Source organism: Ammospiza nelsoni, chromosome 5 (genome assembly GCF_027579445.1).
Source record: "Ammospiza nelsoni isolate bAmmNel1 chromosome 5, bAmmNel1.pri, whole genome shotgun sequence".
NCBI lineage: Eukaryota > Metazoa > Chordata > Aves > Passeriformes > Passerellidae > Ammospiza > Ammospiza nelsoni.
Genome location: NC_080637.1, coordinates 27,243,443 through 27,269,518, shown reverse-complemented (window position 1 = coordinate 27,269,518; position 26,076 = coordinate 27,243,443). Strand labels below are relative to the sequence as shown.

Below are 26,076 nucleotides of genomic sequence, written 5' to 3'. Positions count from 1 at the left end.
AAAAGTGTTATTCTGCTGTAGTTTTGACAGGTTTATGTAGATATATATTCACCATAAATTTTCATTTTCTTTATACTTTACCTTTTTTCTTTTACTCTTCACTTTTAATTATCTAACTATGCAAACTTAGAAGAATATCTTCATGTTATTAAAAAAATATTCTTTTTATTTGCTGCTTGTACACAGAAAAGTCAGGGAAGAAACAAACTTTTTCTTTTCTGTTGATGCTTGGGTTCTCCCAATTAAGATTTCAAGTACAATCTGCTAGACACACCACTTACAGAGGTGTATATTACAGTTTTCATGGCTAAAACCATCTTTGAGCTCATCTCTGGTCAAATGGTAAGATTACACTTCTTTAAAAAGCAAAGCTGAGCTAAGTCTGGATGAAAAGCTTGCCCACACTGCTGCATGACTAAAGGCATTTGAGGTTCACTTCGAGTTCCAATAGTTAAAATAAAAAATGAGTTCATATTTGTTTTTTTAAAATATTATTCTTAACCCAAATATTTTAAATTTAGTTTGAGGTTTTAATATTTGTTCCTGTGTGCGCATGTCAATACATTTGAAATAAATTTCTCTTTCAAAGTAATGAAATAAAATTCAAGAAGCCTACTTTTGAATTTGAAAATGTCAAATAGCTTCCCTTTACATTTTACCAAGCCTGGAAACCTATTTTCAACAAGCAATGAGAAACACTGAACATGAATAAAGGCCATATATTTATTCCCACGTCATCACTCAGATTTTCAAATCATTATGTAATTTACAGTAATATTTTATTTAGCATCAATTTTGCATGAATAGTTGCATATTCCAGCTCAGCCTTGCATTTCATGTTCCTTCTTAAGGCAGGAGCACACAGTTTCATCATATTTTATATGTCAGTCTTGGGAGGAATTAATCAAGTTTTAGATGTTTGTATGATTTAAATATATGGAATATCCACAGCACTTTCTGATGCTGCTCCTTGCAAGCAACATTTACTTCATTGAGCACTCATTTGAGCATTGACCATGTCCTATTCTCAACCAAAGCACAGTCTATGAAAAGACAACACATCTTTATTTTACTTCTAACTGATTTAAACATCAATCTATTTAAGCTCAAGCTGTAATATTTCCCATATAAAATTTAAGTAATGGAAATGATAATACATAATGTATGTGATGAAATGTACATTTCTTAAAGATTGAATGAAAACAGATTTTATGTTTTCTCTTTCAAAATTCTGTTCTGTTTTGACACCTCACTTTCAAAGAAAGGTTCTCAGCAACTTCCCAGAAGGCATCTCCACTTGATTAGAATATATATATTGTACTGCAATTATTGATCTCCCTTAATTTTCTATTCTCATGAAAAAATTTCTACTGACCTTGGAAAAACATCTCTCTAAATTTGAGGTATGGGTAGTTATTCTAAGATAAGTGACTTGGTTACATGGCTAGCAATGACATATTTAAATCAAATACAATTCATCAGAAAAACTTCAAGGAATTTCTTGCAGATATTATTATGAAAGAGTAATATTTTTAATACTAGAACCAAAACATTTTTAAAATAAATTTCATACTAACATTCTGATTATAATTCATTAAAATGGCAAAGGACTGGTAAAGGACAGATGAGCAGGCTCAAAGTGACCAATAATACAGGCACTTTTAGACCAAGGATTTTCAGGAGCTGAGCAGAATGTTTTTTTTCCAAGAGCCAGGAGGTAAGGGAGGCTGGTTCTGAAGTGATGGATGTCGATGCCTTCCTGAATGGTGTATAGCATAACCCTGGGATTTCACTGAATATTGAAATGACAAAAACACACAGGCCATTTCTGTCTTCTACATTCAATCCTGCAGAGAACAGTGTCGGATCACACTGCCACAAAGCACATTTCCCAGGAAATGCAGGAAATTACATAGCCAGCAGAAAAATCCACTCTTTAGCAAGTGATTGTCAGATAGAAATGGTGACAATTCCCTGAAAGATTTCTCTTTACATATTTAGCAACTGAGTATTTCAGTCAATATTACTCCTAAACCTCTCCCTTTCAACCACTTGGATTATTTACTTATTCTAGTGGATACTGCCAAACTTTAAATAATTGCTCGATGAGCTAATTAACATTTGATCAAACAAAAAATTTTCATAACATTTCTTGGTTTTGTATATGTCATTTGAGTTTTCTTTCGTTCTTTGAATTTTCTAAGTACATTCTTCTCAAGAACCTCCACAGCAAATCATCCTAAACTTCCATTTCTGCTGACTTTTCTAGAGACAATGTTTTTAGAAAATGTCCTAAGATCCTAGCAAAATAACAGAAGCACTGTCTAAATAAATAAATACTGCAACACACAATAATTCTTTTTTCTTTGAATAAACACTCAGAGGTTTTTTTTGGTACCTCTTAGAAAGAGACCTGATTCTGTGAACTCAATGAAAAAGCAGACAATATATTTCAAAGGGATAGCTTCAATTAGATACTTTAATGATCTACATGTGTTTAATGTTACCCATCCATTATCACAGACAACCTGGAAAAAGTCTGTGCTCACTGTTTGAAAATTGTTGGAATTTTTATAGCAATTTAGAATCTTCTAGAACAGAAATAATAGCAGGCATTTATTGAAAAGTTGCAGAGAAAAGTGCCTAAAGTTTTCAATTTTTATATGAATATATCTATTTATTCATGTATATGCATAAGTATGTATATTACTGTTAGAAAATTGTTTAACTTTTTATGAGATAGAAGCAAGAGGTTTAGGCAGCAGCCTCAAAGTTTGTCTTTAGATTATTCTCAGTTTACTTCAGATTGAGTTTCATGTGACTTGATCATCATTTACATGGTAGCAATGGAAGAAATTAGGACTGTGTTGTTGTAGTATAAACAGACTGAAATAAAGACCATCTTCTTCAAAATTAAAATTTCTGCTTCTATTTATGCTTTTAATGCCAGATACATAAATGGATTTAACTCCATAAAATAGGATAAGAGAGAATTTTTGAGATCTCAAGCCTAACATTGTGATCCAAAGCCATTCACTCAGTGAGCTCTTCATTTCTCAAAACTAATTCCTCTCTCATCAAAAATTCTAGCATAGCTGGAGTCTACACTTCTGGGAATTTCCAGGATTAATGCCAGAGGGAAAATATGCTGTTTGTCTCTTTCTCAACCCATTTGGGGATCCAATAAATAGCTAGAGGAGTAACTGAAATGTAGATGGAGTCCAGAATAAGCAGCATTAATATATCTAAAGAACTGAGAATCTCACAGTATGGTTTTGCTGGCTCTACCTAAAAAATATGCTTGAAGGAGGAGGAAAGAGAAGCAGTGGAGCTACCTCATTATTATTTTCTGTTGCTTATCCTTGCTTCCTGTTGCCAGTATAGTAGCTGATGCTCAAACTCTGTACAGAAGTAAATATGTAGCAATACCCACTCTTTCATTCTTCTAGCCCCATAGCTACGATAGAACAGATCCAACATAGACAATTCTAAATACTGTATAAGAATGGAAATTTACTTAATATATGCACATATTTTCTAATCCAAAATATTTTTAATCTGCTTAACTTTTTTCTCAGTCCCTTTCATCTATATTCCATGCTTCTTTATGCAGATACAGAATCTCATAATAAATGTAATATCTAATTACATCATAGGTTATGACACAATTTCTATATTGTGGCAACTAGTATGCAATTTAACAGTGAAGAAAACCTCCAAGGTTATGACACAATTTCTTTATTGTGGCAAATAGAATGCAATTTAACAGTGAAGAGAAAAATAATTATAAATTTTATTCTTGCTTTTTTTCTCATTCCTGTTATCAGTTTCTCTTGTACAGAACTACCGCAATAAATGTATCCAGTACCAGGTTTAGTATTTGTGTTCAGTTTGGACCCACCAGTACAAGAAAGGCATTCACAACTGGAAAAAGTAGCACCAAAATAATGGTAACAGAAGAGCAATGTAACACAGTGGCTAAGGAAATCAGGTTTGTGCAGATTAGAGATTAGGCAAAAGGTTCAATTGCCATTGTCATCTATCTAACTGTTGATTGGGAGTTCAGAAATTTTGGAAAGCTATGCAGCAAAAGCGATTAGCAAACAACATGAGCTGCAGCAAGGGAAATTTCAGTGGTGCAGTTTGACCTGAGAGGCTGAGAACCACAGCCATACTTAGAGCTCAATGGGACACAGGTCTGGGCAGTCTGACCCAAATTCAGAGTCTCATCTGCCTTAAGTGGGTGGTGAGATTAGACAGCCACTAGAGGTGCCTTAAGACATAAATTACTTTTAACTTCTACAGTCTTTAGTCTTATTCAAGTGTATGAAGAATCAGGATGTAATATCTTAAATTACAAAACATTTTCTCACAGATGCAAGCTCTAATGCTAGAAGAGACCACACTGATCACTGAATTTATCTGCTGTAGCCCACAGATAATTTTTTTGTGTTTTTCTTACAGCATCTAATTCTATTAGAAAGCATTTTTAAAGAACCTTATGATATCATGTCTCAACATTCTGAGTTGCAATGAGACTAACATCCAGAGAAATTACTCTACAGTTTAATTATCCTTGCTATTAGGAAATTGCATCTGCATTCAAAATTGAATTTATCCCAGTTCAATTTCAATTTCATGCCTTCTCCTCCAAGGCAGAAAACTCCTCAACATCTTATTTCTTCTTGATGAAGAAAGATTTGGGTACATTACTTCTTAAATTTCTCTTGGATTCATCAGCCAGAATTGCCTAAAATTCTTAGCACATCATTTTCCAATTCTGGGACCTCTTTTTGTAACTATTTTTCAAACTCCTCCAAGGTTTTAATTTTCTTCTTAGTATATATAGGAATCTAGCATTATTCATCTTGGATTATTAGTACATTTAGTATTCAACTAAGTAGCGCAACATGCCCTTATTTGCTGGCTCAATCAAAAAATTTATTTCCTGTTTCTTAACATTCCATTTATTTTTGTATAGTCAGACATAAAGCTCATCCTTTTAATCCTAGGACCTGATGTTGAAAAGACACCAAAAGTGGCAATTAAGCCTTCTCTGACTAAATTGCTAGCTAAACAATTAAACAATAAATTTTAGATCACTACTTGCACTTCAGATTCAATAGAGCATGTTTGTGAACACCAACCAAGTGATTCACATCATGCTACCCTGTCTTTGCCTGCACTGCTTGCACACTTGGCCAATGATTTACGAAGACAATTGACAAAACCAGCACCTGTCTTTGGATGACACAGGAATCTGCTGGAAATATTACTGTTCACAAATGTGCCTCCAACCATATCTACACCTTCACAGCTGAACAGAGCCTGTTTGTTATCTGTCTAATGTCCCCTATTAACTCCACAAAAGGAAAATTTCATGATCAAAATATAATGTGGAACTAAAAAAAAGTTTGAAGAAAATAAATCCCTATATTATAGCCTGTATCAAAATTATATTTACTTAGCTGTTTTATAATTTTACGTTTAAAACACACCAGGTTTGCTTGACAAAACCTATTCCTGAATTAATGCCTTTAAGTGTATTTTAGCTTCTATAAATAGAATAAGAAATAAACCATGTGATTATTTTTCTCAGATAAGACATTCCTAAGGACCTTCACTTTGTTTGAATGCTGGAAATTTATTGCAGGTCATGAAGTCATTTGCATTTTCTCCTTTGTCTTCCAGCCTCTTCATTTCTCAAATGGTATTCCATACTACAAAAACTGTTTGAGACCATTCTTGCCTGTCAGTATCAATGTTTGAACCCCTTTCAGGTCTAAAACTCTGTTATGCTTTTAGAGGAAGTGAAATAGATTAGATTAGCGATTATTTAAAACAGAAATATTATGCAGAACTTATATGAAATTTTGAGAATGTTAGCAGACAACAAGAGCATCAAAAACAGTTCCTCAGATTCTCCTAGACTTCCTTTGGGCTAAATTTTAGGAAGCAGGCCCAGACTTAATAAATACTAGTTTAGTGAAACATTTTGAATATTCACAATTTTTCACTCATAATTTAAAAAGTACTTAAAAGACAGCAATCACACCAACTGGTTAGGCATAAGTTCTGGTAATGTTTGATTTGCTCAGCATGTCCAATGCAAAACATGTATAAAAACATCATTAAAAATATGAGAAAAACTGCTTCTAGAAACATCCTGTAACTCCTAACTCCATACTATATTAACACTTCTTAGTCAAAACTCTGTTAAAGCAAAATCATTCACTGCCAAAAAAACCATTTTGTTTTTGCTGAAAGTAGTTACTTATAATAATTATAGATTCCAAGCATGCACTGGTGGAAAAGTAGTGTTTTCTTTTTCTTACATTTCAAACTATTTGTGTATAACCTAGAACAATGCTTACCTGAAATGTCTTGGTGAATTCTGAGCAACCTCTAAACAAAAATAACAATCTGAATAGAACACCTGCATGAAGCCTCAGAAAAGGAGTAATACACTTTGTTGCCATAGTTAGAGCAAGTAAACAATTCTCTCAAGCTCTGCACTTAGAATGGTTCAAGAAACAAGTGGATGTGGCACTTAGTGCTATGGCCTAGTCAGTAAAGTGGTGTTCAGTCAAGGATTGGACTCAATCATCTTGGAGGTCTTTTCCAATCATGTTTCTCTGTTTCTTGCATGCTTTTTGCTCCTTTCCCTTTCTAATGGGCTTCCATCCCTTCCCTTCTCTCTGCAATCTGGTTTAGTCTTGAGCTTTCAAGCAGAGCGGGAAGTAACTCTCTAAAGTGAAAAAGTAGCTACCATGGAAATAAACATCCACAATGTTATCTCCCAGTACCAGACATTATTTAGCACAGATCTCCTACACTAAGGATGGAGTTGGAGGGAAATTAATAAAGGTCTGCGTATTTGAAATCTGCAATTTCAAAACAACTGAGTTACCCCTGGTAAATCTACAGCACGCTATATAATTGCAGCCTCGCTCTATGATGAGACATCAGCAGCATCAGCTTTTCAGTGTTTTTCAAAGGTGTTGGAAGGATATCGCAAATAAATTAGTCTTCAGCAGCAGATAACTATGGATTCTCCCCAGTACTAACTAGATGTATGATTCCTACATGAGAAAACTAAGCAATCTTTTCTACACTTTGGATCAGGCAATTAAAATTGTGCATCTGAAAAAATTTCAGAATTATTTAAAGGATAAAGTAAAAAATTAATAATAAAAAATTAAATACATCTCCATTAGAAATTGCCATTTTTAAATTACATCTATTTAACTATAGTAAGGCAAGCAAAAAAAAAAGAGGACAATTAAAAACTCTAAATAAAATGCTTCACAGCAATAAAACTAATTGGTACTGCAAAACAACATGACAAGGGAATCTGAAAAAACCTCAAAATACTACAGTAACTTGGAAGTATAACTACTAATTTGAAGTAAAATCACATTTAATTGTTTCTCAGCCTTCCAATCTAACCACTTTCAGGTTAAATGACTCAGCTGCTTGTAATGCAGGCTGTGTAATCACAATAGTTATGTGCACTTGACCTTCTTCCTGTTAACAGAGAGACTCAATTAATTACTTGCTGTTTTAACCGGCCATTTCACCTTATCTTCACCTTTTTCAAAAGGGTTGAGTAACTCTAACTTAACCTTTGACTTTGGAAGCATACATAGAAATATTTATCTACAAAATAGGAAGTTAGCCTGATCTAGGAAGGAGAATACCTGGGTTTCTATGCTTAAGAAAAAACAGTAATATATGCACTGTTTCATTAACCACTATGCTGTAATGTAGGAGCCACACTTCATCTTTTCTACAGCTGCCCAAACATTCTACTCTGTAATGGAAATAAAATATTACTTACTTCCATTGCAGTAGACAACAGAGGGAAATGCACAGAACACTGCAAAATGTAATCAATTGCTTGTAAATAATTCTTACACTGCCATATGGGATATTAGATGGAAATAACCTAAATCATCTACACATTACCTATAAAAATGATCAAAAAATTATGCTGAAATATGCATTTCTATACCTTCTTCCATTCTGGCTTTAGACTTCTTCCATGCATACAAAATCAAGTAATCAGTTTCTCACCTTAAAATGGCAATTGTATCTACACACCACACATTGTGCAGCAATTTTCAATCATTATTCCTTTCTAATGGGGCACCAGAAAACTTTTCTAGTTATAGAAAACCACCACAACTATTAAAAAAAGTACTAGATGCACATTTAGGTGTTACAAACATCAGTGACCTAGGAATCAAAACATTATTTATTTTGAGATAATAAACATTAAGAAGTCTGGTTCTTATATTGTCTCTCCTGGAGACTAATTTTACCATGTCAGATAGGATTAACATTATATTTAGTTAAAAAAAATATGACTCTAAAGAAGCCAAAGTTTTAACCTATTTTGAAATCACCTAAACTCTATCAGCACACTGCTTTTTAAATTTTTCTAATGCTCTTTCAAGCACCTGTTGTGAAAATCTCTTTCTTGATAATTCTAAGTAGCTGGATATATTTTCTCAAATGTAATCTCAGCTATAATCAAGAAACTAAGCCTTTCAGATGAGTCAAGTCTGTTATAGTCAGTACAAAGAGTGTAACAATTAAAGTGGGATGAATCAGTCTTTGGAGGAGTATCTCTCTCCTCAATGACTACAAAAGAAGACAGACATTAGCTCAGTCTAGCCATCTTGACAGTAAATGATTAAAGATAAACTGCTTAAAAATATTGTTTCATCTACCTCATAAATATCTATAGCAGATTTTGTTTTTCAAATAACACGAGAAAGCAAGTATTAACAGAGAGGTAAAGATAAAAATATAATGTGTACTTTTTATATAGTTGTAATATACCTTCTTAGTAAAAAAATGTTTAAGAATCAAGACATGTCAATGTCAATTCACAGAAAACTAAAAAAACCCACCAATTTAAAGTTCCCTACAGAGGTCAATAGAAGTCCTGACTTCGGGATCATTTATCTTTTTTTCTTTATTTAAGTAGTGTTGCATGCAATACTAATACCTTTTTGCATATTTATGACAAATAAAATGAAAATCAATTATCTTCCAACTAGTAAAGCGTAAAGATGGAAGTTTAACTAAGAAAAAATTTTGTGTCTCTATTCATGATCATTAAAAAAACTGTCCATAAGATAGAATACTAAACGTCTCTATGTTCTCACTAAGCACATGAATATATAAATTATTTTCAGAGTGTGAAGCATTAACGTCACTGGAACTTGTATACAATTATATCATAAAATAACATTTCAGAAATAGAGAATGCTGCTAAAGAATAACTGATTTATATAGCTGAACATTTAGTATTTTTTGTAATAGAATACAGAAAAAAGTGAGAACCAGCATTAGCAAAACACAGCCACAGTTACAAAATGTCATTTACAGAAGTTACAAGACATGCTTTAAAAAAAGTACAGTCATAAGATTACTGGACACAGGTAAAACCACTGACAATAAAAAGAAACCAACCTAAAGTTGGAATTTTTTTGCTTCACAGCTTCCACTTTTATATTAGCTACAGAATTATCTGCAGGTGGCGCGGATGCAGATGACGTCAAGCTGAACTAACCTTAGATTGGCTGATGTGACAGAAATCCTTGTAGTACTACAATTTATCACCTGCTTATGAGGATTTAGGAAAAAGAGGCAATGGCAAATTGAATAGGGAGTGATTTTCCACATTATATTCTGTCTCAAAACACAATCTTCTGTGTCAGCAGGTCATCAAACATTTTGCTCTTTTTGGTAATAATTGCAGTATCCTCTACTTATGTGCTTCCACAGAAAGAAGAAGACAACCCTTCACAATAGCTAAGGATACTGTTTTAAGAGACTTTGATCACTTGAGCATGCATAAAGAACTTTGAGGAATTTGTCAAGAATAAAACAGTGCCCCATGTTGGTTTTCGCCATGAGATTTTTAAGATTCTGAGCTGTAAGACATTTCTTCTCTTGTATGATGGCAAATGTATTTATTTAAAATATTAAGAAAGGAAGATTAAAGAGATAGAACTATCATCAACAGTGAACAGCATAAATGAGTAAAATATTTATATCTACAGATGCTTTTTCCCCTTCATCCATAGGAGTTTACAAGCTTTTTAGACAGTGCTCCCCTTTGCTGGGAGGGCCAATCTGCTCTGTCTCTGCCCCAGCTGTGCACACAGCCCCAGGGTTTGGTCTGCACACTCGCTTCCCAGCTCTTCCCACGCTTCAGTCCGCTCTGGTTATTCCATCCAACACAAATTCTTCAGTCTCAGGCAGCAGCAAACCCCATCCTAGCTCCATCCAGCCTGTCAAACCCAAACCTAGGTGACAGTTTCCCACAGAAGGTCCCTGTCTCCATTTTCTCTAAGAAAGTGACATGCTGCTCAGAATATTGCTAGATAAGGGAGAGACTGGCAGAAGAGATAAGAAGGGAGAGGGAAAAAATAGACTTAATTTTGTAGAAACTTTTTTCACATTCTGAGGACTAATTCCTCTTCACCCTCTATCCATGGGTGGATAGAAATATATCCATATTTCAAACAAACAGTTTATATTTTTTTCTATTCATCTTTTTTAACTGGATCAATTAAGAACAAGGTGAATTCCAGTATTACTAAAATTTGAAAATTTTGGGCCAGTCTTAAGTTTCTTTTAACCCATTGATCCATGGGTTAGGGTTTTTTTAAAGAAAATTCTTATTTCTAAAAGTTTTATAGAAGAAAAAAAAGGAGAATGTCCTCTCACAGAAAACAGTCAGAAAGATAGCAAAGTAAAATGCAAGCCAGAAGGACTAACAACACAAGCTTGTATGAGACATTAGTGTGGAAGAATAATTATTTGCTTTTTAGTGACTGGAAGTACTAGCAGTATTAGCAATTGGGAGGAAAAAAGGCAAGATATGGCCTGGGATTACCAAAACTTTTCAGAAATTCTACTGGCTCTATTGCAAAATATTTTATATATGTAGCTTACATATTATTCTGTATTTCAGACAGTCTTGACAAATTCTTAAATGTGTTAACTGTCTCTGTTGACAGAGAATCTCAATTAGAAACACAAAAAGGTTAATTCAGCCAATGCAAACTAGGCATTGTTGCCTTTGTGATTTTAAAGTCTTTACCTTTTCATTGAAGATGAATATCTGCAACAAGTTTGGAACACAGACTTTCATGCATCTGGCATTGCTTTCTTATTTTAAGAAAGCAAGAACAATACAAATTATTTGGGTTACAAACGGCCAAAAAGTAAGAGTAAAAATTGGGAAATTGTAGTTCTTTTCAACACTGGTGACTACTGCATCACAAAATTAATTATTTAGAACAGTCTAACCTTATAATTTTGATTCTCCAAATGTTATTCTACTACACATTCCTGATCAGTATTTACTGCAGTCAAAAAGCATAAAATATATACTGGAATATATTTAAGCTGTATGATGTAGTGTTTTGAGGCACTAGCTGTATACTTCTGGCTCAAAATCTAAAGATAGCTTTTGCATATGTGCTTCAAATGACGCATCACTACAGAAATGGTTACTAACACACTTGCTTAAAATTCAAGCTGGCAATACGTTTCGAAAGTAGGGTAATGGTAAGGCTGTCAGAGCCATAATGGTAGAAGTATAACCTTACTTCTCTGAAAGAAGCTGTGCAAGAGTAAAAAAAGCGTCTGTGAGATTTGTTTGAAGGATTTACATAATTCAAAACCAGTTAGATTAGGTTAAGTTTCTTTTTAACTGAATAGCAATACTAAACCTTCCTACTTATGTAACTCTCTGTACATTCAAAGCAGTGACTGACATTCATGATTTATGGTGTTTGATAAAAAGCTACCAGGGTACTCAACTATGCTATTCAAGTTTGCTGTGCAGACGGTATGCAATGGAACTAAGCTTTACAAATGATTAATTGGAACATAATCAAAATGTTATTAAAAATAGTTGTCACATTTGAAACACTAGATGTTTCTATGCTTTGTGATCAGTTCAAGTTGTCAAGATGAGTCACCAGCAGCAAAACAACTAGTGACAGGCAAGGAGCTCTCAGCAGGCAAGGATGTTTGTGGTACAAATCTGTCATATAAAACATAATGGGAATCCCTCAAATTCCTGACTGTTTATCAGCTTGGAGGAGGAAAAACAATGAAATCTGTTCTTCCATTAGATGTTCACAAGCATGTCTGTGCTAGCATTAGGCAGCATTAATTCTTTGAATGTAGAGAGGAGCCCTTGATCTCCCACAACGACAAGACAATTCATTCATGGGAGTGGGGGATTCTGTACCGCTGGTACACTCGCACACGAGCTTCCACAAAGGGCAACGCTCACAGAGGGGTCACTCCAGTCAATGCAGTCAATCATGAAACAATAAATATTTGTTTGAACTAACTTTATTACACTTCTGTTTCATAAAGAAAGTATGGGGAATTATAGATAAAAGAAATAGTTGAAATACCTCCCCACCATCGTTATATGTTGTCTTCAATTGAGAGAGGAATCTACATTACACAACATTCTACACAGACCTCTTTACCTATTGATAATTAGATAACAGATTAACTGTGACTGTAACAAAATCAGTGTTGGATGAAAAAATATGGAGAATGATGTAGCTAACTTGTGCACTTTTTCAGTTCCTATGCTTTAGAAAGAAAACTCTGCATTATTTCAGGATTTTCACGTGGTATCCGCAATGATACAAAATATAGCATGAATACCTGTTGTGAATCTGAAGGCAAGATCTAAAGAATATTTAAGGAGAGGCATCTCAAAGAAACCTGACACAGCCTGGGCTGAACTTCTGTAATTTAAGCAAGCTGTTAGTGGCTAAACTTCAACATTATGATAATACATATGGCGGCATGTTGGCTCAAAGGATGGACTTCATAGCTAATTCACCAGAGTTCATTCTTTCTTTGTTCTATATACTTTAGGGTCAATAAGGAAGGGAAAAAACCTTGAGCCTGACTTCTCACATGTGCAGGGTTAGTATATACATGCTAGCAATGCCCCCATCATATGAAGCTTCTTCTTACATCCCTACAAAAATGGGATATATACAAAAGTCTGTTATCTGGGTGATGGCAATTATCCTTAGACTTCCTACTAATCAGCACCAACTATAATACAAATTCACTCTAACTTCCAGTAAAAGAAGGATCAAATTATTTTTTCTCTGTCAGGAGCTAAAAAGGAAAACATGGGTAGCCACCATGAAACAGTCATGTTGATAATGTATAGGTAGGCCTGAGATTTCAGGTCATGAGATTTCACTCACATAACTTGATATTGAGCCTAATAACTTGTGATTGGTTAAAACACAATTTGGCATTCTACTTTCATTTGAAGATTCTGATAAATGGTCACTTTCTATTGCATTTTTGTTTCTCTGCTTAATCACAATTATCCTCTGACTGTTAATAATATTTTCACATTTGAAGTTGTCCAACATCCTTTAAATGTTTTCTCAAAATTAAGTTTGATGTGCAGAATAGGGTCAAACAGAAAAACTTCCAATGCCATTTTTATGCATGACAAATTCTGTGCAATTTTAGAAAAGCTTCTCTCTCTCAAGACACAGATAAGAAACATTTAAAACTATTTTACATCCTGAGAGTTGTTAGCCAATTCAAAGACAGATGCAAGATCTTTTTTCTTTTATAAACTTACTCTGCTTTCACCATTACTTCTTTATGAATAATTTAATGCTGCCTGTTTGAAAACAATTAAACAGGGGAAAATAAGCCTTGCAGTCCCCTCACATTATTTCCTGTAGTCATTCATCTTCATTTCTTTAAACATTGTACCCACTTCTGCTCCACTGGCTTCCATTAGCTGGTGCAAACTTTGGATGAACTAGAAGGAATGGAGCCAAAGGAAAACCTCATTTAAAAAATGAATTTTTTAAAAAGTGCAAAAAAAATCACAGTGCAACCTAAAAGAATGGTGTAGCTTCTGTTTGTGTTAGTGAGAGTGGGAAATTGAGGAATAAGTAACAGATTTCTTTCTTCTTGACTTTAATGTTTTGGTGAATTGAAATGGTTAACTTGTTTGAATTAAGAACATAGACATCTAAGTAGAAAAATTTTAAAAGGTCAGATAGAATAATAGGAAGCCTGACTAACAGCATATGACCCAAAAAACAATAAATAAGCGTAAAGTAAAAACTGTTTGTCTCATTTGAACGGTCACATGAAAGGAGATACATAAAAATAGTTTTTAGACCCCTAACAGCTGAGTTCTGGTTTATCCAGCAGATAGCTAGTTGAGTAAATAAATATCTGCAGCATTCTTGTTTGCCAGATCTGAGATCACATTGAGTCTTTTAAACACATTCTCAACTTTGGTTGGATGATCTGTAGTTCAGTGTTTGCAAAAGTCAATAGAATTGCAACTATACTCAAAAAGGTAAAAAAAATATTTCAAATCTTATGAAAAGTCACAATCTATCTTCAAAAAAATCTAAATACAAAGAAACAGAAAGTTTATGGATTACATTCAACAGTTCCTTCAAGAAAAATTTTGTAAGCTACAGTAGCAGCTCCTAATCGTACTCTGAACAAAAATGCATTATTTCTTTTCTTAAAAAATTAATGATACCAAGAAGTTGGTTTTGGAGATAAGGAGAAAAGAGAGAATAGAAACTTGTGTAAACTAGAATTTTTAACACAAAGTTAATTTGTGAATGTGTTGTATATTGCTTGCAGCAGTTCAATGAGATTGCATACATTCCAGAAGAATTTTAGACTGTAAGTATCTTAATGAAACAGATGCAGTCTTCTCCCCAACTGTTGAATAACAATTTCATCACTCATGTAGTGGAGCAGAAAATGTTCGAATCAAATTAGAAAAACCTTCTCCATTTGAATATAACAAGCCCTTAAATGCATAATAAATTTTGGAAAGAAAATTAGCCATATAAACACTAATGTGCACTGTGTATTTAATAGTTTTTATCATGTGTGGAAATGCAGTGCTCTACTCAATTGATCAGGTTATAATCATACAAAAATTAGAAAGTACTAGCATAATTCAAGTGAAATGTTATAAAATGAGCAGTGGTACTAGATGCCCAACTTAAGATGCTTGAGGGCCTTGTTGTTTTTTTGGTTAAGAGCTGATTTTACTTAAAGTGGGTCCAAAAATCATAAGATATATAGAAAAAAATTATTTTGTCAACTGGTCCCTATCTGAAGGATCACTAATGGTGAGTTATACATAACTTGTAGGAGCCTATATCACTCGGTCTTGCATTGGTGGCATGATCTGTGAATTTGTGCATTCAGCATCAAAACAAGGATGAGATAATTATTAGACTTCCAATTACCCAGATATCATCACTTCTGCCCTCTATAAAAGGTAGAACCTTCTTGTAACACTTAACCAGCAAATACATTATTTTCTTATAGGATGTTGCTAGTCCTGATCCACAAATTTGACTTCCTGGCTTGACCTTATAGGACCTTCAGGCTTCATGCTTAAGACTTGTCTGGCAGGCTGGACACCCAGCTTCTCCAAACACATCTCTGGCCTTGTCCCACACTGCTTTTCATAGAATCTCAAGTTGGAAGGATCATCTAGTCCAAATCCCTGCTTCTTGCAGGAGCATCTGAAACTAAGTTACATGACTAAGAGTCATGCCCTAATGCTCCTTGAATTCTCTCAGGCTTAGTGCTATGACTACTTCCTCAGGGAGCCTGTTCCAGTGCCTAAGCACCCTCTGAGTGAAAAAACTTTTCCTAATCAATCAATCAGTTCAACCTGAACTTCCCCTGATACAGCTTCATTCCATATCCTTGTGTCCTATCACAGGTGATCAGAGAGATCAGCACCAGCCCTTCTGCTGCCCACCTTGAGGAAGTTGTCGACTGCAATGACTCCCCTCTGCCTTCCCTGTTCCCTTCTCCAGGCTGAACAGCCCAAGTGACCTCAGCCATTCCTCACACAGCTTCACCTAAAGGCCCTTTACCATCTTGGTTGCCCTCCTTTGGACTCTCTCATAGCTTCATATCTCTCTTAAATGGTGGTAGCCAAAACTGCCCCCAGCACTCGAGGTGAGGCTGCCCCAGCTCAGAGCAGAGCAGGACAATCCCCTCCCTTGCCTGGCTGGTGATGCTGGGCCTGATGCACCCCAGGACAGGGGTGGCTCTCCTGGCTGCCAGGGCACTGCTGCCTCATAGCCAACTTGCCAGGACCCACAGATCTCTTTCTGTGTGTTCCTCTCCATCTTCTTGTTTGTACAAAGACCAGGATTACCCCGTCCCAGGTGGCAAATCTGGCAGTGAGTTACCACCTTGCTCCCTGGCTATCCAGGTCTCTATAAGGCCTCCTCACCCCAGAGAGAGCCCCCTGGAGAGATCCTCCAGGTTGCAGCACTACATATTTCTGTACAAGAAACATACATTTTTTAGAGGGGACAGAGAAAGGCCTTACATACCCTTTTAAAAGGAGCAGCTGCAACATACAATACTTTTTGCAGGGGCTGCAGGCCTGTCCCCAGGGTCTGAGGGACTGCACTGCCACCCAGCTGTCCACTGCTCCTGTGTCCCTTCTGTTCTTGCCTGTTCCTATTTCCCTGAGGGTTTGCAGTTCCAGCTCTATGCTGTCAGGCCACCCACTAAGCCAGAATGCCTTTGTCTTAATTCATATATTTCTAAAGCACTACAAGGACCTGATTAGCAATGACAAAGTGGCTGCAACATAACTGAAATAAATTTTTAATTACTTTAATTAAACAAATGCAAATTCCCCAATGCAGATGAGTTTAAACCAGTTTAACAAAGATCTAGTTCATTTCCATGCATGTTCTCAATTCTTCTTCTTCTTTGCTATCCCTTGAGGATGGCAAAAAAATGAAAGCTTTCATGTGTTGAGCAAAACAATTGGTTCCGTAATATCATTCCAAAAACTAGATGTGCAGCTCAGGGCAAGAAAGAAAATTGCTACTTTGAGCAGAAAAGAGGAAGTTTCACAGGTTTTGACATCTCTTCAGGGCAATGAGCAACCACATGCTAAAATCGACACTGTCAGTGAGCAGGAGACTAAGCTTCACAAAACAGTGGGATGGAATGGGTGGATGATGAGCAGGACTGAAGGGCAGAAACTGGCAATGTCATGGCTAGACAATTACAACAGGGGTGGCTTATGAAGTCACCAAACTTCTGGGAGAATTTACAAGCTTAGGCTGGAAATCAGTAACTAACAGCATTCACAAAACCAGTAACAAAAAGCAACAAAGATTTTGGGGCGTTAGGGGCAGGTTGTGTTTTGTTTTGAGTATTAGTGTTTTGTTTTGTCTTTAATTAACGCTGACCAGCAACTACTGTAGAGCAATAGTAATTCTTTTAATTGCTAGAACTAAAATCCTTGTATCTTTCTGATTACACTGAGAAAAACACAGTCTTTGGTTAAATCAGTTTAAGCAATTCTAAGGTTTGGTTTACTTCAGTTGGTGAGCAAAGTTAAAAGCGAACAACTTTACTAGAACCACGAGCCTGAAATTACACACCAAGTGTAATTTCCTACATGGTCATCACAAGGCATGGTAATTTTGGTAACAGCAGGGGAAGGAATGGGTCCTGATAGCCTCCTGCACCAATGCCTCTGAGTTCATTGTCATATGGGTAGAGCTTAACAACACTGCCTCAGATCACCAAACCACTCACTCCCTCAGCTACATTCCTGCTATTTTCAAGTACTCTGCTTCATTAAACCTTAAAAGGACTCTGATTGCAAGCCACAGTTGGGAAGTCGTTACACTCTTTTTTTTCCCCTCTGTAATTAATACAAGTCTGCAGAATCTTACTCTCACGTTTCCAAAGTAGTACCATTTCGATTTACTTTTTTTCTAAGAGGAAGAGCAATTAATGGCTTCTTTAACTTGAGCAGACATTCAGATTGGGTTCCATCTGCCCTTATAAGTGGGAGTGGGAATATTTTTACAGTATTTACTGCACCACTAAATGGCTAGTGCAGCCACAGGTGATTTAGCAGATTACAGAAGGCAATGAGACACTTCTAAACACATTTTCTCACTTTGAATTATAGTTGCTGAAATAAAATCCTGCAGGAACAAACAGTTTTGACAGATAACATATATACAATATCCTACTGCACAAACCTGTTGTTTACACAAGTAACTTCACAATGGATTTTCTGAAAGTTGAAAAATCACATAAAGATATTTACTGTCTTCAAGTTCTTGTAAAATACAGGCTATCAAGCTATATTTAAATACTTAAAGGAAGTAATCACCTCATTTAAAAAAATTATGTATCATTGAAATGGAAATGTCAGACATGTCAGCAATTAATCACTGTTTACACAGGAGCTCACTTGTCAAAGTGACTTGCCAGCTATTATAGACCAAGGTATTACAGACACTTTTCACAATGTGTTCAACTGTGCAAGTGCCAATAACTCTGTCTCTCTTCCAGAAAAGGTACAACCAAGTAAATAGGCACACTGACATCTAAGGCTGAGGAATGATCTCCCTATTCAAGAACAGATTATACCCTGTCCTGCCAATTGTCTCTGTGGAATTACCTATGTGATCCCCAAAGCAAGCATGAAGGTAGGAGTACCAGCACACCAACCCATTCCTACTCTGGATGAGGAAAATATTGAATCCTAACCAACTCTAACCCTTCCCTTTAAAGGAAAAGTGTGAAGTGATATCTCAAAAGAAATCATATCACCTCTCCTTTCTCAATGAGGCTTATTACAATGCTTCTGGCAAAATATTTTTCTTTTTCAATGTAATTCTTTGTTTCTCCAGTTTCACTGCAGTAGGTCTATTTCTTTTTACATACTGGCAACTACCTATATTTTTCCTTTTCATAAAGATGCAATTTACTGAGAACCTACATTCAATTTAGCTTTTTTCTAATTTTGAGGTACAATGAGAATCTGTTAGGTAGAATGGGAAACAAAAGGACACACCAGAAATTAACAGACATCAAAAAATTATTTTGTAATACTGAAAATACTAAAAACTGAATTTTCAACTTAAAATATTTTCAACAGCATGTAAAATTACCAGAATGCACAGAAAAACATAATTAGCAATAATAAAGAGAAAAATTAATGTCTTCTGTTTCGTTAATTATAAAGGGATCGAGAAGAATGAAAATGGGAATTTTGCTTCTATTCTTGAGAAATCAGCTACTCTTAAAAAAACCCAAAAGTCAAACAGCATGAAATTATAGACTCCTTACCTATTGTAAACTTTGGCTACTCAATTCCAAATAGGCAGGTTTCTACTGTTAATGCTACGTATCAAGGACAATTTGCTTCTTCAACAAAAAATCAAACTCAGATGGCATTCTTTCATTGGACAGAGCAAGATAATACAAAATAAGTTACAGTAGTTGGTTTAGCTACCATGGAAATAAATGCTGGAAAAACTTCCACTCATTAAGCCAAGCCAAAACTAAGCCTGTAGTTCTCATTTGAAATCCTAATGACTATAAGAAGAAAAACTGTAAATAACTATCAAACTATAACCTATAGCCTTGTCTTCATATGCGGCTCAAGATTTGAAGTTTAACCAACAATTCATGAATTGTAAAGATTATGGTATAGGGATTTTTTTTTCCTAGGATTTTTACCTTTGTATTCAGAAACTGAAAGGCACCTTGCAAGACAAATTTTGAGAAAAATAAATCTTATCAGTCCTGATGCAGACTTCCATGAAAGGACATAGAGATACTTTTAAATGCTGTCTGTTCCAAAAGAAGACAGTTTTAGACCTCGTGGGGATCTACCTGAAAAATCCATGGGCAAGTAAATGGCAACTGATAAACTTTTGAAACATAATTGAAATACAGCAATATATTATAGCATTTGAAACCACAGACTTGCATGTTATTAATAAGTAGAGGAATTATTTCTTCACTATTACAGTAAGTGTGGTGGATGTTTTATTGCCGTCCAAAAAATATCAAATAAATCATCTTAAAGAAAACCTGTTTTCACCAATGCCTTTAAGAATAAATTTGAATAAAACAAATATAGTCTTCTTCTGCAAAATAACTTCTGTCATCACACCTTTCTATTAGTTAATTGAGTTTCTAAATGTCTTGGCACGAATTTCATAGTATACAGCAGATTCATGAGGCAGCTCTAATAAGATCAGTCATGTATTTGTATATATGAAAAGTTCATTCAAAAGCATCAAAATTCTAAGATAATATCAAGAGACTAATGATTAAGTCAAACATTCAGGCTTACTACTACTTTTTATATTTATCAGATTACCAATTTCACAGTGAATATATTGGTATTGTCCTTGTATGTCACTTGCATACAATACTCAGAGTTAAACTAATTTGGCTAACATCCAGCTACATATTACATAGTTTAAATTATTACTCTCTTGGTGAATATTCAACAGATCAGAAAGGAAATAAAAAATGAAAGATAACTATAAGAAACTTGTTGCTACTTGAGCTTTAACCTAACCTTGGTGTTATCCAAAAATTACTTTTTTTCTATTCATGGGTAATAATCACTGCACTAATAGCAATTAATACATAAACAAAATGAAAATAAACCAAATGAATCATAGATTGCAGGCCATGCTCACTAAAAGCTGTAAGGGAATTTTTAAGATTAAATCAATGAAAAATCATTGAAATAATTTTTAAGACAGTCAAAAAACAAGGTGAAAACACTGTGACCAGGAAGAAGAAAGTCAGAACAAAGAAACAGTCTCTCATAAACTCTGAGGAAAACCAAAAAGGTTCTCAATAAATACTTTGTCAGTTAAATGCATAATATATATAATAGTGACCAAGGAAAACAACAATAAATTCTGTTAGCCAATTCTGTACCTAATTCAAATCTTTGAAATTTATTAATGTGTGAATTTACTAAAAAGAAGAAATATTAGTGATATTCAGACAGAGAAGTAAAGGAAATGTAACTTCTTATTTGTTCCTTGGATACCCTTGAGATTGGGTACATTGCAGGGGCTAGAATTTTGAATACAAGAACGCCAAATACAGTGTCTGTTTCAGATAAAATCATATTAAAGGGTCTGATGGAATACCATCACCACTACTGGTAAGACATTTGATTCCAACAACATATTAAATGTGAGTTGCTTTGGACTCAGGCCTAAGGCCATCTCCTAAAAAACACAACCCAAAGAAAGAGAATGCCATCAATTTTTCCTATATTTAAGCTTCTTAAACAAAGAGTTCAAAAAAAATTTTATCCTGAATATCTCTGGTTACTTTTATATGCAGTGCTCTTCTCGTGAAAGAAATGTAAGGACTGCTACAACTAAGAAACATCACTGGTGTTTTCACCATTTCACCAACTTTAAAATATCACATTTAGCAGATTAAAACTCCACACATATTCCTTTATTTTTTATAGCTAGTATTTGTGCATTGTTCATTGTGTTGATTAATTTTTTTATTATTTTAATAACAGTGTATATTGCTGAAGGATTGAGGAAAACATATGGCTTCTTCAGTTTACTCATCTAATTTATGACAATGAATTTAATGTAAGTCTCTATTAATCACACTGGTGATTAGGGAATAAACACTTAAAGGTTGCAAATAAAGAAAAATAATTCTAATTTTTTTACCACAGTGTATAATATTTCTGGATGCTTTCAAAGGCTTGTATTTATTATAGTAAAAATAAGTGAAAAATCTAAAAGTGGTATCTAGGCACAGAACCAACATCTTTATCAAAACAAGACAGTGATGACTCAAGGATTACCTCCTACACAATTTAAATTAATTTTCTTGAGTAATTACATCTAAGTACTATTCTTCCCTTTCTCAGCATCTTGATCTCTTTGCCTTGTAAAACAAGAGAAAAGGATTAAGTCCTAAATACCAAAACAGCAACATTTTAATCAGAAAACCCACACTTGTGATACTGTGATGTTCAAGGGAACAAATGAGTTGGCCTTTGATGATTCTTGTGAGTCCCTTCTGACTCAGGATATTCTAAGATGTCATAAAAAATTAGTCTGTCATAAACATTTCTAACAAAAATCTGCTTGGCTTGAGACTCAGCATTTATCATTATTATAGGTTTGTAAAGGGAGTATTATTGTATTTTTATCTAATGTGCTTAATTTACTACTTTTTCTTCCACTTGCGATGCTTTAGGAATATTCAGCATTAATACCATATTAGCTATTACAATGCAATTTATTACCTGAACTGCTCATCACATTTAGTAAGTACATCAGTTCACAAGCAGCATTTACCTGTTCCAATTCTGATAGATATCATCTAATACTACATATTTCATATAATAGAACTGTCAAATTAGTGGGCACTCCGAAGTAGAGATCATAGAGTTTATGATCTAGTGATTCTAGTAGTGCTATTTCAAATGTAGCCTTCATAAGAGGAGTCCAAATGTACTAAATATTTCTATTTATAACAATTTCCTGGTTTTAACATTTTCTAAGTATAACTCTGACTGTCATTTATAGATGATTACAGGTTTAAATATATTTTTTGTTAAATTCTCTGATGGTTAATCAAGGAAAGTGAGTTGGCCGCATTTAATTTGGCTTCAATCAGTTTGGCTTCATGTGTTACTGATTCATCAGTCTCTTTATTTACATAGGAACTCCATTTTATTCCGGTGTCTAAAATCCCTTTCTCTCTGTCTTCATTCTGACTTCTGATGTGAATGAAGAGGCATTCTTTGTGGACACAGATAACAACTTTCCTATGTCATTTGCCAGGCTAGGAGATAGACTGGGTGCCCTTTGCAATCTCTCTCAGAGGGGGGGCAGAAGTTAAAATACACTAACCTACAACACACAAGTCCCCACATTTGTGTATGTAGCTCAATGGAAACCCCACATTCTAATGAAACATCTATTTTTCTGTTGATAAAAACTAAAAATTCTGCTTGTCCAGCTAACACAGGGAGAAAAATGTTACATCCTTTTTTCTACCATACCCTGATTGCTACGTATCTCTCAGGATATGTTTTTTTTTTTTAAGGATGAAAATTGAAAGCTGGTAGCATTCATAAATTTTTGACACACAAATATGTTAAAGATCTTGTTCTTGCAGGATTTTGTATGAGTGAATGAATGAATAAACAAATGCAAAAGACGAACACATAATACTGACCAAAGGTAATAATGCAATTATACAATCAGAAATATTGTAATTGGGTTTGCTTAAAATAAAGTAAACAATATGTTTTATTTTCAATTTTGTAAAATTGAACTGACTTCTTAATCAATGCTCCCAGACAAGTTTGAAGTAATTTTTTTTTTTAGCAAAAAACCTACTCTGAGGGCACAAAATAAAGGTAGCATAGGTAGCATATATCAAATTTCACATTTTCATAGGGCAGAAGACTAGGCTGACATTATCAAAACCAATCAATGCATAGTGCTCATTTTATATATTGTTTTATACCTTTCATTATTATTTTAAATCATGCATGCAAATATGATGGAGTATCACTGTTTTCTGGAAACCTCAAAGTATCTACAAGTTTCTTGCTAAACAGAACATATAACCACTCAGCAAAAAGCACAAATCACATGCCTTTACTGAGACTCACTCTATATTCTCCTTTCTACTCCTTTATATTCTCCTTTCTACCCACTGACCTTCTATTTCCCTAAAGTACCCTCACATGTGCATGGTTTCCACCACTTTTCCACCATGACACTGTGATCCATTCTCTAAATCTTCCTTCAGAACACATCTAGATCTCTTGTTCTCCTTCAAGCTCCAGTAATACCTCCTCTAAACATGCCTTTCTTCATCCAACTTATTCCTGATACCATAATACCTCTGAATAACATCTCTGCTGCAGTTGTGCTACCTAACAGCTATCCAGAGCATTTACATTATTTTTTTTCCCAAATCCCTACCAATTATAAAGACAGGGACCTTACAGTGAGATATAACTTCTTTACTTGCCTTACTACTGTCAGAACAGATGGTGAGGAAGACATGTTGATCTTCTCCTTCTCTAAATCGCTTCTTATACCGATTATCTCTTCTTCTGGAATGGCAGAGCAGTAACTTCCTTTCTTTTTCCTGTCTCTTCCATGTACTTACACCCATGTACTTATGTTCAAGTGTTCACTATCAGCTCCCTTTTCAGTTCTGGTTTCTATATACTCTTCTTCTATTGCCTTAGCTATAATTTCTACATTAATTGAATAATCTTCTTCCTAACCTCCTCACATATTTGTCATTTCCTTGCTGACCCACACTGCAGCTCCTCTCCAAATCCACCACTTTCTCAAAAATGTTCAACAGACTTGATCTTCTCAAGACACCTTTGCTTCTCCAGTTATGCTGCTGTGCCCTGTTCGCTTGTTTCAACACAAGATCGTACAGCCCTTGTCTATTACCTCCTTCTCCCTCAAGTGGGGTAACGTTTGGGTATTTTCTTCAAAACTACTTCTCCTTTTGAGATATTCTGTTCTCTACTTCTGTTATCTCTGGAAATTCACACATTTAAAACTCCCAACTGCACACTCAGCATCGCATGTCTCATTTGCTGCAGCATCAGTTTCTCTGCCCTTAGCAAATGCAATCTTGTTCCTCTCATACCCACTCAGAACGTTGCTCCCAAAATGATGTCACAAAGTAGGACAAAGTGATCCTACTTTGTCACTTAGATCATGTCAATACTGTCCTTGCTATATTGCAGCAAGCAGACTACTTCTCTACATTTTATAGCTCCTCAAAATAGATACAAGAATCATCAGGTTAGCATGTTTGTGGTACTGAAGGGGTATAGGCTGAACAGGAGGGGAAAACCTTCTGATTTTTGTGACCTGGGTGGCTGCATGCTGACTCAGTTTGAATTCTCTGAAACTCAAAGATTTTCCCTCCCCAAAAACAACTGATATACAAGGAAGAGAAACTTCTGGAATCCTGAATGGGGTCCTTACTACAGCCACTCTCTCTAACACACAAACCTCAGACATGAACAATAAGAAATGAAACTGTTAAAGATACAGAGGGCACATGCAAGTCACTTATGAAACCTTGGGGCTCAGCTGGGGCAGCAACAGGGGTGCAGGAACTGAGAGGGAGAGGAGTTAGAGCTGCAGGTTACTTTGAGGAGCCTGCACGAGGTGATGGTGAAATGCAAGACTATTTACAATAGACTGAGAGCACAGGCTCAGTCTATTGAAAAGCATCAGCATATTTCAGCATCTGCATGCCATCAGAAAATTGTAAAAGGCTTTCACATTTTTAAAAAGCAGGAAGTTACTGAGCTAACCAATTCTAAGATGAGTCATGAGTTTCAGTCCATGTGCGACATCTAAGTGTTCCGGTTGCAGTCGACAGGGTCCAAGGGAACATTTGAAGTAAAATAGCATTGTTCAGTCAAAGTCAGGCAAACTTCAAAAATAACTTAAGGAAAATCTGTTCTACATACATATAGCACTCTCAATGCAAACTGAAAATTATGTTATTTGTGTGCAAGTCAACAGGCACTGAAGAGATATTAAAAAATAAATTCTGGATTACATTTGTGTACTGTGTTACTGCTTTAAGGCAATACTTATTTTTTAAAAATATTCTTTTATTTTTCTAGAAAATTAAGAAATAAAATCTCTGTGTTATCATGCCCTTTATTAAGCCAACTAGCCATAGACTGACTGGCAATTTATCTCTAATTGGTCAGTTATAGATTTAACCATATTGTCACGGCCCTAGCTTCTGTAGATGAGTATTCAAGACATCTTCCACAGATGTGAATGGCAAAGAGAAAAACTATATGTACTTTTTGAGGAAGGCTAGCTCCAGTACAATATAAAATAATTCATATAAAAACAAGAGCCTACCACAAGTGTTTCTTTCAATAGAGAAAAAAAGGTACACCTGTACCCTTAAGAATTTTTCAATGGAAAAATTACTACTGTTAAAAGTCCACATTGCTAAAATACATGTCCTTAAAAATATTATACAAATTATTAAAATATTTTGGTTTAAAACCTCATCAGTAATCACCAGCTTGTTTGCACTTAAAGATGTACCAGGCTTTTTTATAACAGTTTATAAACTACACATTTGCAGTCTTGTCCTAACAAACACAGCAAAAAA

General features: G+C 34.9%; 1 protein-coding gene across 2 annotated transcripts in view; it reads right to left on the bottom strand.

The window, feature by feature from the left end:
- The window catches only part of IMMP2L (inner mitochondrial membrane peptidase subunit 2), a 412,660-nt gene that overhangs the window by 143,035 nt on the left and 243,549 nt on the right, over positions 1 to 26,076 (bottom strand). The window lies entirely within an intron of this gene.